Raw genomic sequence first — 15,836 nt, 5'->3', positions numbered from 1 at the left:
TCTGTCCACAATTATTCATGCCCATCCAGATTAGTTTACAGTTGGAGTACCATTGGCTATGTTGACTAAGGCTACTTGGATCTGGAATCCAACAACATGTGCATTGGCTATCCTTGGATTACAGTACAGGCAACTCCTAATTTTGCACATGTTCAATGCACATGCAACTGTGCACACCATTTTGGGCACCAGAAGAGGGCAGGACAGGGTGGGGCAGGATGGTGGTGAGGTGAGTTTACACATGCCTCGTTGACCTGGAACATAACCCCTGCATAACTGTGGGGTGAGGGGTTGCCTGTAATTGCACTCTACATTGTCTATGAAGAATGTCTAGAAATGTCAGCTGGTTCAAAACACAGCTGCAAAATGGTTAACTGGAACAAGGGAGAGGGAACTTTTATTGTCAACACTTAAATTACTTCACTGCCTACCAGTTTGTTCCCAGGCATGATAGAGTTGTACCGGTTTTTTACCTTAAAAGCTTTAATTATGTGAAGAACTACCCCCTCTCTGTTAGAGGCCTAGGTCAACTTCAGATATGAGGTGGGTGACTACCAGGGATGGAGTATTCTCAGTGGAGTTGAAAAGTTGGGTGCAGCAGAACTGCATTCAGCTGGTGGAATTCTGCTTTGGTTGTTTTTACGTGTCAGCTAAAAACTGTTTCCCCTGCCTGTTTGATAAACGTAATTTAATTAGATGTCTCTATTCTTCCTGGCATTTATGTACCACCCAAAGGGATTATAAATCTAATCCATATCAACCTCTCCATGGATTAAAACTGTTCTCTGTGTAGCTTTCCCACTAGATACTGCATAGACCTCTACAAGGAAGGGGTCAATTTTGGCTCTAGTGCCTCAGATGTGCAATACCACCCCCCAAAAATATTCATCTGGTGTGAGCATCATTATCCTGTAGGGACCAGACAAAAAAAAACATTTGTATTCACATAGACATTTTAAATTCCATCAGTGGCCTATATTGCTGCTTGCTCTTTTATTCTGTTGTTTTATTGCATTGTATTTTTTCCACTATGTTTTACTTTTATGGTTTTGATGTGACCCATCCTAGAACTGGGAAATGAAAGATGATTTGTGAACAAATAAAGAAATACCTGCTGCTAAAAGCCTTGCTTTTGTATTATTTGTAATTTATTCTATTTGGTTTCTTGTTTTTGTTTTAGAAACTGAAAACTCTTGATTAATTGAGTACTGCTGTTTTAATGTGGGTGTGTTACTGATTTTGTGAATTCTTTGTGTTTGCTTTTATGGCAACTGAGCTGTGAATACCTTCGGAGCTGCCACTGAAATGTGAGGATCAATGTTTAAAATAAATACTTCAAGCATTCCCATATTTCCAATGTTCAGGCTGTGCGTGTCATTGCTCACATAGCCAAAACATTATGCCAGAGAGGTATCAGCAGGCTTTGGGGAACCCCAAAGCTCACATAAATACTATCAATCTTTAGCAGGTAAAACTTAAGCGGGTGCAGGGGTGAGCTCCCAAACAGTGCAGTGAAGACTTGAGTGTGTTCTGTGGCCACAGAATGCTGACTGGGGTCAAATCTGGGGACAATGGGAACACAATGGAGAGGCTGGAATTCTGAACAGCGAGCACTTCATGCCACAACACTTTGTTGCAGCTCCCACTTGTAACACGGGAATAACAATACGAACTGGCATAGAGCAGCAAAGCGATTGCTGCATCAGAAGCCCAGCTGTCTCTGGTTAGCTGATGGTGGGTTCTGCCCTCCCTTTTATTTTTATTTTGCTTTGATTTTTATATATTTTCCTTTAGAGCCTCTCTGGGAGTCTCTATATTAAGCTGTATAAGCTAATGTGAAACTGACAGAAAGACCAATTTTAATGCCACAATATATGGCGTGAATCTGGTCCATGAAACATAGCTGCAGTAGCCACTGACTTGCATTTTGAAGGAGAGAAGACACCTAACTTGGCCAGCAGGACAAAATGTCCCAAATGTTGCACTGTCTGAGTTTGCAGACTATCTCTATACAATGTTGCTGAGAAATTGAGATTAGGGGGGAACTGTCTGCATGTCTGCATACTCCAAGGATGATAGGAGAAATTCATTAAAATGGTTGTGTTTTGTAGTTGAAGATATTTACTGCAGCAATATAAATGTCAAACATGACAGTCAACTTCAGAAAGTGCCCTTGGTGATTTATTGATGCACAATTTTAAATTTCCTTTTTACAGAAATTAAAATGAAGGGCTTCCACTCTTCAGTCCACCCTTATCAGATGCTTTGCCTTTTTGCAAGATGCTGAATTGTAATTTTTAGGTACACTTGTTCTACGTAACATACATCTGAAAAGCCTTTAAAGGGTACTGGAAAAAGCAACAACTCTGCTCAGTGAAGTCCCAGACAGAAATAAATACTCATAATCCATGTGGCTTTGCAACTCACACTCTTTGTGATGGTTAAAATGGCACATATTTACCGGTAATTATTTCAATGTTTTCCTAACTTGCCTTTCATCATAAAGCCAAGCCCAGAAAAAGGTAATTTTTTAAAAAATGAGTTAGACCACATCAGTAGCAATCATAAATCAGGGGCTGCTAAAACATCAAACAAATCAAGCAAAGCATCAAACAAATACAAAACACTAATACAGCGTAAATCAGCAGAGCAGCTGGCTCAGAGGTCACCAACCTTTTGGGAGTCTGGGAGATTGTTTGCAAACTGGAGCTGCTGTCACGGGTACCCCATCCTCGCTGGAATCTGTTCTGTTGGCTTCAACAGAATGCCAGAGGGTGCCATTGTGGGTGCCAGAGGTGGAGACTAGGGAAGCCCTTTGCAAGCACAGGTGTGACTCTGAGTGCTGCATTAGTGACCCTTGCCAGTATTACCTCTGGGTTGGGAGTATTATACAGGTGGGGAATCACGAAAGAGAGAAGGCCCAGTCCCGGGTTACCATATAGCAAATCTACAGCACAACCGGACAGGCTTCTCTTCTGATGAACTCAGATTGCTCTCTTATGGCAGAAGATGTTCCTTCAAGTATTTAGGTCTAATTTGTATAAGACCTTATATGTCAATATCCAGGAATGGCTAGGAATGTCAGAATATGATCAGGAAGAACAAGTTTCAAATCCCCAGTCAACCATGAAGCTTATTGGGTTATCTCGGGCCAGTTAGTCCCTCAACCTAACCCATCTCACAACCTTATTACAGGATACAGTGTAAATGGGGAGAAGCAGGTACACCAACTTGAGCTCAATGGAGGAAAGGTGGGATACAAACATAACAGTAAACAAACAAATAATATTTAGCACATTGAATTTGGCTCTTTAGCCAATCAGCACACAGTGCTCTTCTTTCAAAATCTGCATTATTTTATCTTAATACTTTGAACCACTCAGCAATGCAGTCACTACGTTTTGTACTAGCTGCAGCTAAGAAGCCCCACAGAGAACACTAATGTTAGTTAGCAAGATGAGAAGTTACCAGGGCATGTGTCGCTGTGGCATAGCTGTGAAGCAGCCAAAGATGTCAGAAGGTGAAGGAGCCAAAGATGTCAGTGTTAGACACTGAAGATCCCCTCCAGTGAGTACACTGACAACATATATGTTCTTTCAAGGGTAATGCAACTCTATCTAGAACATGCCATGTACCTGAGAACCACCAAGATCTAAGACATCTGTCTTGTTGGAACCTCCCCAGGCTAAATGGCATTGCCTCGAGCCACTGTTACCCCAGATTTTCCAATGCATTTCGGGAGTTCAAATCACACCAGTGTGAGCTGGCCAGATGAAATTATAGAGTTTGTGTACCTTTAATAGTTGGGTAGAAAGCTGGGTAGAATAGTTCAGCTGAAAGTCTGAAATTATTAAAGATGCACGAGCCCTGGCCTCTTTTTTGCTTGACCACCCAACACACATGTCCATGTACAACCAGTCAGGAAGTCCCAACGCTCCAAGGATAGAGTACCAGTGTTCGGGGCTGTAAATGCTAAGCTTGAATTCAGTAGAATAGCGACACCAAGGGAACAGAGGAGGGAAAAGAGAATGTAGCTGCTGGATGCAAAGATGAGGGAAGAAGACATTGTATAAGGAAGCAGCATGAGTATATGCCTACTCAGAAGTAAGCTGCATTGAATTAAATGGGACTTACTTCCACGGAAGTATACATACAATTCAAGGGGAAGAAACAAGGATAAATAGGCTGATTCAGTGTACTGCTTTAGAGGATCTTTAAGATCTGTAAGACTTTGAACATGTGGAGTGAATATTATACACGTGCCTGTCTGTCTGTCTGTCTGTCTGTCTGTCTGTCTGTCTGTTTGTTTGTGTGCATGCTGCTGTTTGCCCATAGCAATTTTGTGTGTTTGCAAAATGGAGAGAAGAGTCACAGGCCAGTTGAAAAGCTATTACCTGGAATTGACAAATGCATGGAGCTGGGCTTGTAAAACCTTATTTTTGTCCAGTAAAAAGATTAATGAGACGTTTGAGAAACTGATTCTCTGTGCTGAGGTAGAGTGTATTCCAGCCTCTAGATAATACAGAAATCAGTTATATTTGCTAAATTTCTCTTTCCTGCTTTTCTCAGTTATGGATAGCGCCGATTGCTGTTGTTTTATAGCTTTGGTTAATGTGTTTGCAAATTGCAATGAAGGCATCTGAGGAAATTACTCCATACATCAGTGGAGACAGAAGAAATGGGTTTCTAGTCTGCTTGTGTGTGTCACTTGGGTACAAATCAGTAGTTCTTATAAGGTGACTAAAATTAGGTATAAATAAGTATGCTTTAAAGGTCCTAATACTGTAAATAAATAAATAAATAAATAATCCCAGTATACACAGAAAGGTTAAATAATGTTTAAGTTAAACACACCCATAATGATTAAGAAATGCTTTTGAATAGACTTGATTCATTAGTGGAACCATTACAATCAAAATATTTGCCATATGTATATTAATATGGGGGGTGGGGGGCTTTGTATGAATTTTGTTAAATATGGGAAATGCCTGCATAGAATCTGGCACTGAAGTTGCTAATTGCTAATTAGCATTTAAGAAGCACTCCTGTTAGATGCCCTCTGGTAATGCCTAGTCAGTGATGAGGATTTTATACTAAACACAACTTGAGAATGTCTCCTTTTTACAATTTTAGGAAGCCTTTGTTGTTAGCTGTGTTGAAATTTCTGCATGTTGATCTTATGATATGACAAGAGTCTCCACTCAACTTCTCAAAGATTTGAAATTCCTATTAAAGAAGAAGTAATTGGGCACCTAACTAGTTCCAACATGCAAAATATATTCATACAATGAAGTTAGCAGTGAAAACCTAGGATCAAGATACTGGGGCCACAATCCTATAATCAATTACCTGGGACTAAGCCCCATTAAACTCAATGGGACTTACTACTTAGCTGAAATGTATAGAATAATAGAATTGTCCCCTATGGGTCCAAGGTACCCCAAGAGTCATCTTGTCCAAACCCATGCAATGCAGGAACCTCAACGCAGTCCCCCATCCAGATTGAACCTTGCTTAGCTTTGTAAATGTGCTAGCAGTTTTATTGCTGGTCTGCGCTATTAGGCAGAACTTGGGAAGTCACGTTAAACTGCATTGCCTATGAGACAGAAGCTGCAGTGGTTCATCCTAAACCAAGTGGCGACTCACTTCAAAGGTGAAGAATCTTGAAGGACCAGATTCTGCCCTAAGTGTCACCCACACTCTTTGTTTAGCAGCTGAGGCCTCACACTGGATGCTGCTGTTGAATGAAGCATATAACATGGCTCTCTAACTGTAACCCCGTAGGTAAAAAAAACCTAAGACCTGGCTCTTTAAGAAGGCTCTTTAGGAAGCTGATTCTTAGTTCTGGAATTTGTGCTCAGCATCAAAAACAATCTCATAACATGCAAAGCTCTCTGCATGAGGCCACATGGCCTAACTCTCTGGAACCAATTGAGAATCCACCATGCTATGGAATAATTTACCTTTGGAGTGTGTATATTCTGATTTAAAGGTGTTTCGTCACAGCCCCATAGATAGTACCTGTAAACTAGTTTTGATAGTTGTGTTTTGCTGTAAGCCGCTTAGCTTCTTTTCTTTTATTCTTAATAGCTTTCTTTGAGTTATTATTATTATTATTATTATTATTATTATTATTATTATTATTATTATTCATTTTATTTCTATACTGCTTTGTATTTTCAAGAAAAGAATCTCAAAGCAGTTTACAACCTACATTAAAACATCAAATAAAATAATCCAAAATAAAACATTACTGAAGAAAGTCAGATATAAAAGTATGACATTCAAAGTAACATGATTAACAGGATAAGCACAGGACATCTCTGCTGCTGTTCCTGCCAATTCTACCTATGGTGGTTCATGGTGGTGGCAGCTGTGGAAGTTGAGGCTCCATGACCTGGGTCTGCAATAAGAGACATCCAAGATGATGAAGATAGAGGGATACTCTGTATTAAAGGAACCAGTGTTGTCCTTGGTGGAATATAACAGGGCTCTATGAAAACAACTCAGCCACATGATTACATTGCTGAGGGACTACCTATTACAGAGTTTCATGGGTGAATTGTTGGCCTACGTTAATGCTTTGTTGTCGAAAAGTATTTAAGATCAGACTGTTGTCAGCAGGAAAGATTAGCAGAATTTCAAAAGCCATTGTACTTGCTGTAGCTTCTTCCCGATAAAACAACTAGATATCGAGCTTTTTCACACTCACCAAATTAGTATACATGCAAATTAGTATACACTGGTCAAAGTAGTATCGTTTAAATGTAAGACAGACTTACATAGACATTCTGTATATATTTGACCGTATCAAATGTGCAAAAGCTCAGTATATAGAATGGACCAGTCAGGAAAGCCAGAAGTGAGAAAGGGTGTGAATAGATGAGGGATGAAAGCATGGGTGCCTCAATAGTTATGATTTCAATTCTGTAATTTATTTCAACTCAAATGGTTTAACATATAGTAATACAGCATTATATTTTAAAAGGGTAAAAGGGGGGAGTCATTTAATATTTTATTGTTGCATGTTATGAAATCAGTAAAAGGAGAGCAGCCAGCTTTATTTATAGCCATTCTTGTCAGAATTTTGGATTAATTTATGTCTGTAAAATACATAGTGACATTTAAGTGATGTTAACATTAATTTGTTTTATGGGGATCAAAATGAAGTTGTCAGGTCTTGTGTTAACTGTTGCTCATTAATAGTTTTATAAAAGTTAATACCTTGAATTGCCAGCTTTACAGTGTTATAAAAACATTTTCCCCATAATCTAACCAAGGCAGGGTATCAGGATTTGCACTGGGTACATTTCATGTACGTTCACTAGCAACTGTAATCTTCCTGCAGATTGTTTTAGCTTACTGAAGGTTATTTTAATCTAGTGTGTTTTGAAACACTTATTACAATATATGTCTGTGTAAGATAATAAATCAAATAAATGAGAATGCTAATAATATCATTATAAACGTCTTTCAAATATCCTTTTCAACCACTTTGTCACAAAACTGGCATACCCTATTACCATTGTCTTACTCTAATACCACTGGTTATTTCCTTAATTGTTGACATACCCCAAATTCCCAGAAACGAAACATCTTGAAGGAAAAGATAATCCTCCCATTAAGAGTTAATACACAATTTTCTCGCAAAAGATATGGAATGAAAATCTGAAATTCGCAGCATGTATAACGTTAAAAGAAAACGCCATGAAAATGGTATATAGATGGTATATGACACCGGTTAAGCTGGCAAAAATGTACAAGACCTGTAACAAATGCTGGAGATGTAGAGAGAAAGAGGGTACATTCATGCACATGTGGTGGGAATGCAAGAAGGTGAAGGGGTTCTGGGAAATAATATATAATGAGTTAAGGAAAATGCTGAAATATAGCTTTGTAAAGAAACCAGAGACCTTTTTACTAGGGATAACTAGAAAGGAAATAAATAGGAGGGACTTTAAACTCTTCCAGTACGCAACAACTGCAGCGAGAATGCTGATAGCTCAAAGGTGGAAACAAGAACAAGTACCGACTCTGGACGAATGGAGAAGTAAATTAACAGACTATGCGGAACTGGACAAATTAACGGGAAAAATCAGACTTTAAAGAGATCAAAAGTTTTTGGAGGACTGGGGAAAATTTAGAGAGTATTTGAAAACTGTATGTGAGGAGAATGTAATGCTAGTGTGCTTTAAAGAAGCTTTGTGAAAACTAAGGACTATCGCAAGAATGCAAACGAGGATACAATTTTTTTTTTTATTTAAAGGCGATATTATAATTAAGAAATGTGTAAATAGGAAAGTAACTTTGGATGATTGTCAGAGGAGTTGAGGGAGGTTCAACAAACTAAAATGTGTGATGTGGAAAATTGAATGTATGAAGATTTTATGGAAAATTTAATAAAAAACATTTAAAAAAAGAGTTAATACACAATTTAGTTGCCATTAAAGCGCTATTTTGGCCCATATTGGGTGGGGATGTCTGCAGAGGGGAGACTCCTCTTTGGCCATGATCATGGTTCCCAGACCTGCAGGTGAGGAGTGGGGGCAGAGCCTCAATACACAACACAAGGGGGAACAAGACAGGGCAGCAGAGGCAGGCACTCCCCCCTCCATGCAATTACAGTCACATGAAGGCAGGGCATTCCCAAACATGGTTTAGCAAAATACATGTTCCAAATCTAAATGTTCATTCCAACCCTTTACATTACCAACTAATAGCACAGTGGATCCGAGAGAATGAATTAACTTAATGTTTTTCAAGTTTGGACTTCCAGATTTTTGGTCATATCTTTCTTGGCATTTTTTTTATCATTGTTAAAATTAGTTTTTGAGTATATCCCCTTGCTGTTCTCCCTGTGTGTCTGTGTGTTTCTACTGAGTGCCATTTTCTACTGTTGCCTGAAGAGTTCCATAAAGACACTGTCTCCATGCGTAACATGGATTGAACTGCCTCACAGGTAATTGATTTACAGTCATCTCACCTTCCTTTGAAAACCATAACATCTGGATACTAGGAAGTATATGGAATTGGAGCTATAGTTTTGAATGTCAGGATAAAAGGAGGCTTTGGATATCTGCTCGGGGACCCAATATAAAAAGGTCTTTGTGCAAATGTAGAGTCCTCTCTTGATTTCTGCTTCAAAGGATGGTTTGCAACGCTTTGGTCTACTTGTTGCCTATGCAGTGTATTTGCTTTCAGCTGAAGTGCTGTAAGAGAGAATGATTTTGTGGGTAAATAAAAGTGTCACAGTGAAGTAATTAACAGTTTTCTCTCCTGAAAAGAGAGTCTTGTGATGCCCACTGATTCCTGTGATTGTTTATTGATCAAGGAGTTATGATACTGAGCCAAGCGTTGTCATGGTTCAGTTATCAGAGTAGTACGTTGTCAAATGATGTGCTCTTTTGACATGGGATCAAACTGAGAATGAAACAGAAATTGTAGAGGGCTGTAAATCCATCAACCTGAGCCAAGGGGAGCTAGAAGCCTCCCAGAATTCTTGTCCTTGACAATGTTATGTGTGTTCTGTCTGCAGAATAAGGTAGCTAACATTTAAATCTCTGAAATAAAAGTGAAAAGAAACAGAGTAGCCTGCTATCATCTTCTGCTGCTAAAACAATGTTAACATCTAACTTGGTGGCAACTGTGGCCTAAGTAGAAAGAAGGGATTTGCTCTCAGTTGAAGTAGTTGATTCAGATATTTCAGAAATAGTGCAGTAGGAACAGCAGAATCTGCCTTATACGGAGTCAGACCATTGATCCATCTAAGTCAGTATTATCTACACTGACTGGCAGCAGCTCTCCAGGTTTTCAGAAAGGAATCTCTCCCAGGTGTCAGGAATTGCACCTGAGATCTTCTGCATACAAAGCATATTCCATGATCCATATTCCAGTTGATACATCATAGATGAAGCAAAGAGAAGAGTAAGAAGGATGTTCCACTGTTGTTTAAATAGTTTTATTTATTAACAATATTTACAGGCTTAGCCACCTCAGCCATTTAGACTAGATTCAGAACCTTGACGTTAGGTTTAGATATTGTGGAAAGCTCTTTCCGTTTTGGTTCCCCCGTCCCCTTTTTTAATATACTAATTTCTTCTCAGGATTTTGTCATTCTGTTTTCAGTCCTTGAACATTTTGGTTTTCTCAGAAGCAATGGTCTTAATAATCAAAACAATTCTCTCATCACCTGATCTGAAGTGGACAGAATCAATGTTGTCCTGCTTTCTAGTGTCAAGTATATAGCTTAGTATTGTTCACACTAAGTTAGTAGCAGCAGCTCTTTAGATTTTCAGAAAGGGGTAGTTCTCAGCTCTACTTGCAGATGCCAGGAATTATACTTGGGACCTTTTGCAAGGAAAGCACGAGTCCTCTAAATTGTCCCTGCATTTTCTCTCTCTCCCTTGCATCCTTTGTGGCACTGTACTACAAAATACTGTGTATCAGTATTTTACTTCCCTTCTGTCTGCTGCTGACCACAACTGGTATTGTGGCTAATGTTGCCATCAAAGCCCAAGATGAAAGCTATTTAGACCCCTCAGGTGCTTTTAAATTTTAGTTTCTTGTCATGTTAACAGCAAATTCCCGAGTTCAGGGAGCGGTGACCTGAATGGTGGCATTTTGACTGTAATCTCTGCTTGCTGACTGCTGCTCCAAGAATAAAAATTTAAACCGCAAGATTTAATGAAATCCCTCCGGATTAAGTGCTCAGTGTGCTGAGGAAATTGTGTTATCAACCTTCCCTCTGTAGTAGTCAGCATAAGGTTTGGTTTCTCAGTAGGAGAGTGTCCAAGAGAGACAACTCCGAGTCCATCAATAATTTACATTTTTGTTACTTACCAGCCCGGTATTTGGGATTTTGTTGCCATAGCAATCTATCTGGGCCTGGGCAGTGTTTTAAGTGGTGGTTGTATAGGGATTCACAGTATGTGCTTTAAACTCCTGTGTGCCAAAGTAATCCACAGATCTGTGCTGCAGTTGATTTGAGATGCTGTTAAAATCATTGCTCATGGTTGCAAGGCACTTTACATCTATGAAAGATTTGAATATACTTAAGGGTGTTAAAGTTACAGAGCAGCCAAGGTTTTATTTTTATTTTTTAGTTGATGATATAACTTTGCTAACAAATCAATATTTACTATGAAATAATGTGTTGCTGGGAAAAACAAACAAATGATGGTGTATTGATTTAAGATTGATTGTGCGTTTAAGAGTACACAATCCTATGCACTCTTAACTCAGAATTCCCACTTTGCTTAATGGACTTGCTCCTAGGTATATGTGCATAGGATTGCAATTTCAAACTGCTTTGGATTTGATATAAATCATAAATTTGTATTAAAAGCAGTAATTTGGCTCTGCTACGACATGCATTATATATGTCACGGTTCACATTTATATAATATAATTATGATGTGTTGTAATGCAGGGGTTGTGAGCCCACAGGCTGAATCAGGCCTGGCAAGTCATCAGAAGTGGCCCACCAGCCCCCATGCAAATGTGCTCTTTTCTCTTAACACATTCCTGTTTTCTGAGTAGCATCAGCCTCCCAGCAGAGGCGGCACACAAGAAAAAGAGGCGCATTTGCAAAGTCAGGAAAAGCCAACTTTGCGAAGCATCTTCCATCTGATTAAGGTGCTTGGCTGAGAGGAGAGGTTCCGCTCTGCCCAGCTCAGTTTTTCTTTGAAGTGTTGAGGCAGTTGTTTGCTCCCCCCATTTCAGTAAGCATGAGGTTTGGTTTCTTAGCAAGAGAATATCCAAAAGAGACCACCTCGGCCAATCAATAATTTGCACTTTTGATTCCTGGTATTTGGAATTGTGTTGCCATAGCAACACATTGCTGCCTCTGCTCTTCAGACAGAAAGCTCTAATGGTAGGAGCCATTGAGTCTTACCCTCCATTACAGTAACGGGGGCAGGAATATTGCCTCTGCTCTTGAAAGACTGTATTGTTGTGAGTTGGGGTGGGTCAGTCTGTATGATGCCCCAAGTCTCTTCGAGTTCTTGGCATCCTGTATCTGTGGGAGCAGAATGTATAAGAACAAGCTTGCTGAACCAGTTCCTCTATTAAGATAATGACTTTGGCTAGCTCCTTAAGCACCATAATTAGCATCACCAAAGAAGTTGCTCTATGCCACAAGACAAAAGGGTGGGCCTTTCTCTCTTCCCCTAGCTTCTGTGTAGGAGAACAGTAGCCAGAGTTGTGTGTGTGTGTGTGTGTGTGTGTGTGTGTGTGTGTGTGTGAAAGAGAGAGAGAGGTGTGTGTGTGTGTTTACCTCTGTGCTAGACTTTGAGGTTCCCTTGGCAACCAAATGGAAAAGCAAGATCTGTTGGGGTCTTAATGCTCTGAGCCCTACTCCCTCATATTATGCTCAGGTTGTATATACAGTGGTGCCTCTCGTTACGAACTTAATTCGTTACGGAGGTCCATTCTCAACCTGAAACTGTTCTTAACTAGAGGCGTGCTTTCGCTAATGGGGCCTCTTGCTGCCGCTGTGCCTCCGGCACACGATTTCTGTTCCCATCCTAGGGCAAATTCTCGACTCTAGGTAACTCTTCCAGGTTAGCGGAGTTTGTAACCTGAAGTGTTTGTAACCTGAGGCAGTTGTAATTAGAGGTTCTACTGTATGTATAAATAAAACCGTATATTCCTTCATTCCAAGGAAACCGAACCCAGGGTGAGCACTGGAGACCCTGGAGTCTCTCACTGATTGGAAACTGGGGTGGCATTTAACAGTATTCTCTGAAGAGCGGAGACAGTGATTTCCCACTTGCATTGGGCTGGGCTGGGAGGAGAGGAACTTCTTTCCCCAGCCCAGTACAGCAATAGGGATGAAATCAGTATCTCTGCCCTTCAGAGACAAATCTTTCTGCGCCATATGGGTGGTGAGTGTGTGTGCAAGTGTCTGCATAAGTCTGTGTGCGCATGTTGTTATGAAGGTGAGTGTGCATTGTGAGGTGGCAGTGCCTGTTTCGGCAGTGCCCACTGTCACTTGACCATGCCTACCGCTGGCAAGCAACCTTTGGAGCCTTGTCCTCTCCCTTCCTGGGGAAAGAAGGTTATGTGGAACATATCACCTTCAGCCCGTGTTGAGTGTTGGTGTTTGGAAGGATCTGATCCTCCAACTTCTTAAAATACACACCTGTTGTTGTATTAGACTTCTGCATGAATGGAGAAGAACAGCAGGTAATCAAGACAAGAGCTTGGATGTTCTTCAATGAGTGTGGATAGATGCAAAGGAAATTTTGTCTCTGTGTTATTGTTGGGTATCTTGTTTGATGCTTCATGCTTTATGTAAAATTCCATGTTATTTGTCATCTGTTATTCCAGTTGCAACAGATATGATAGTGTATTAGATCCACCACCTTCTCTTTCTAGTTCAGCTGCTGTTTGGCTCTTTGAGCAGTGTTTGTCTGTGTCAGGGACACTCTTCAAGCATCTCCCAGATCAAATCTCTGTGAATTCCCTCCCCTCGCCCCACTGATTCCTCCAAGTAAATTAAATAGAAGATGCACATTATTTACATGATTGCTTCTGGGTCTCAAGGGAATTTTTTCCAGATACCATTTATAAAAAATGTACAGAATATGCTCTGAAGTATTATTGCAAAATGCAATCTGGCATAGCTAAAATCATTTTATTCTATTGGTTTTGCTAATGGATTCTGATTTTTAAAATAATAATAATAACTGTTTCCTCTGAAACAATATTGAAATGAAAACCAGATCTTGCAGGACTAGTTGACAGATGCTGTAACAGCAGCTGGGGAATGCAGTCGTCATTACAAGAGCACGTTCCCCATACTCGAACCCACAGGATCCATAGCCATGGATGAGTGAGTTAATGTTCCAGCACATTATATAAAATATTCTTTGTTTAAGACTAAGACATATAACGCAAATGGGTTTTTGTGCTGTAAAATAATGTTGCATCTTCCTTTGCCGAATCATTTCTCATTTTTCTTGTTTGATTTCTTCATTATATATGTAAAATTCTAGAAGTAACTGCTAGGAAGTATATAAGCAGATTTATGCTGCTGTACTTGTATTTATGTACATTCATTTTCAGCATTCCTATTCCATACTGTTGTTGCTAATATCTAATCAAAAAGGTTTCTCCAATTTATACAGAGAAGACATTTCTCTTCCTAGCCTTTCCCACATCTCTCCTTCTGTCTTACCCTCAGTTGTAATAATCACAATGTCAGTTCTTTAAAAAACGAATAAGAAGAAAAATCAACAAGGGCTCTTATTGGCTCCTGCCATATCAGTAAATATCCCCCCAGTCTTTGAACAAACTCCCTGAGACATGTCCATGTTTCATTGGGTGCCAGGACTGGACACACACACACACACACACACACACACACACACATACACCTTTCATTATGAACAGTGGAGAAATGCAAAGTTTCTCTCTGTGAGTGAGCACAATGATGGCTGATACAGGTTTCCCTTTTTTCCTTGAGGGCAGGGGGAGAGTGAACATGCAAGGACTATTTTGTGGTTTTGCCTCTTCACTTTTAGATGTGACAGCCATTTTGTGACCTGCGCTTTTTCAAAATTTTAGATGTGGCCATTGATCTAAAAATGTTGATGGCTCCTGCCACAGAGAACTTGAAAGGCAGGGTATAGATTGGTAAATGATCAATAATGGGCCTTCTACAAAATTAGCTAATGACTTGGATCTAGACATTGTTCTCAGCATCACCTCCCACACAGTGTCCTAAAACTGTGCAAGAGATGGTACTGGGGAAGGGGGGGGGAGGGAGATCAGCAAAATTCACTCCACACCCACTCACACTCCTAGCAAGATCCCACTTCTGAGTCAAAAGCCTTCTGTGGAAGGAAGTAGCTTTTCCATATGTGGAAGGCAAAATCTGAATCCAACTCAATTAGCGGTGATTTATTTATTTATTTATCTATCTTACGAACATCTGTGTTATTTTCATGACAACGCATTTTCAGTCACGTATAATATTAACGAGTGCAATTCGCAGCACTTTGTCACATTGTAAAATTCTCTCCTGCGAGATGTGGTGGTGGCTGTGCACTTTGGATGGCTATACAGCAGGATTAGACAAATTCGTGGAGGATCAGTCTTATCTGTAGCTACCAGCCATAATTGCTAATGTTCTACTTTCACTGCCATAGGCAGTATGCCTCTGAATGCCAAGAGGGGAATCACAAGTGGGGAGACTGCTGTTACACTCTGGTTTTGCTTGTGGGCTTCCAATTGGGGCATCTGGGTGGCCACTGTGAAAACAGGTCACTAGGCTAGATGGGTTCTTGTGATCTCATGTTCTTAAAATGTTTCAGTGAGAAACTCTGTTGCATCATTCCTACTTCCGTGTCCTGTAGGGAATTTCTCCCTCATACATGGAGGAGTATGTACCCTGTTGCATGTTGATCTGCCATCCAAACTCACCAAGTTTTGTCTTAGCATTTTTTGCTTCCTTCCAGCTATAGTCTTGCACCCAGTTTTCACAAGCAGCATTGACATGGGAAATTTAGCAGCTATCTTCGCATACTGTGATATTGAGAACAATGAGCAGTTCTCATAGTGCAATGATTTGTGATATTAACACATGGGGGACAGTGCTGTTTTTAAAAATCACATGCTCCACAAAACCTATAAAAACAGCTCCAGGCTTTGTGGTAATTTCATAGTCTAAAAGTGGGATCGACCTGGGACTATAAGTGCTTAGCTCAACCTCCAGCACCCATTTGAAGCATCAAAGGGAAATAGAGGTAAATAACATCAGGATTGGCAGCCAGTATGTAGCATAGGGATTGTCCAGGCTTTGTATGAAAAGTAGGGGCCAAGGTAGTTACCCT

At 40.1% G+C, this 15,836-nt stretch overlaps 1 protein-coding gene across 4 annotated transcripts in view; it reads left to right on the top strand.

Annotated features, from left to right (window-relative positions):
• Positions 1 to 15,836, top strand: part of SYT1 (synaptotagmin 1) — a 359,848-nt gene that overhangs the window by 128,731 nt on the left and 215,281 nt on the right. The window lies entirely within an intron of this gene.

The sequence above is a fragment of the Podarcis bocagei genome (genome assembly GCF_964188305.1).
Source record: "Podarcis bocagei genome assembly, chromosome: 10".
Taxonomy (NCBI): domain Eukaryota; kingdom Metazoa; phylum Chordata; class Lepidosauria; order Squamata; family Lacertidae; genus Podarcis; species Podarcis bocagei.
The sequence above is the reverse complement of the archived record's forward strand: the minus strand, read 5'-3'. Positions and strand labels throughout refer to the sequence as shown.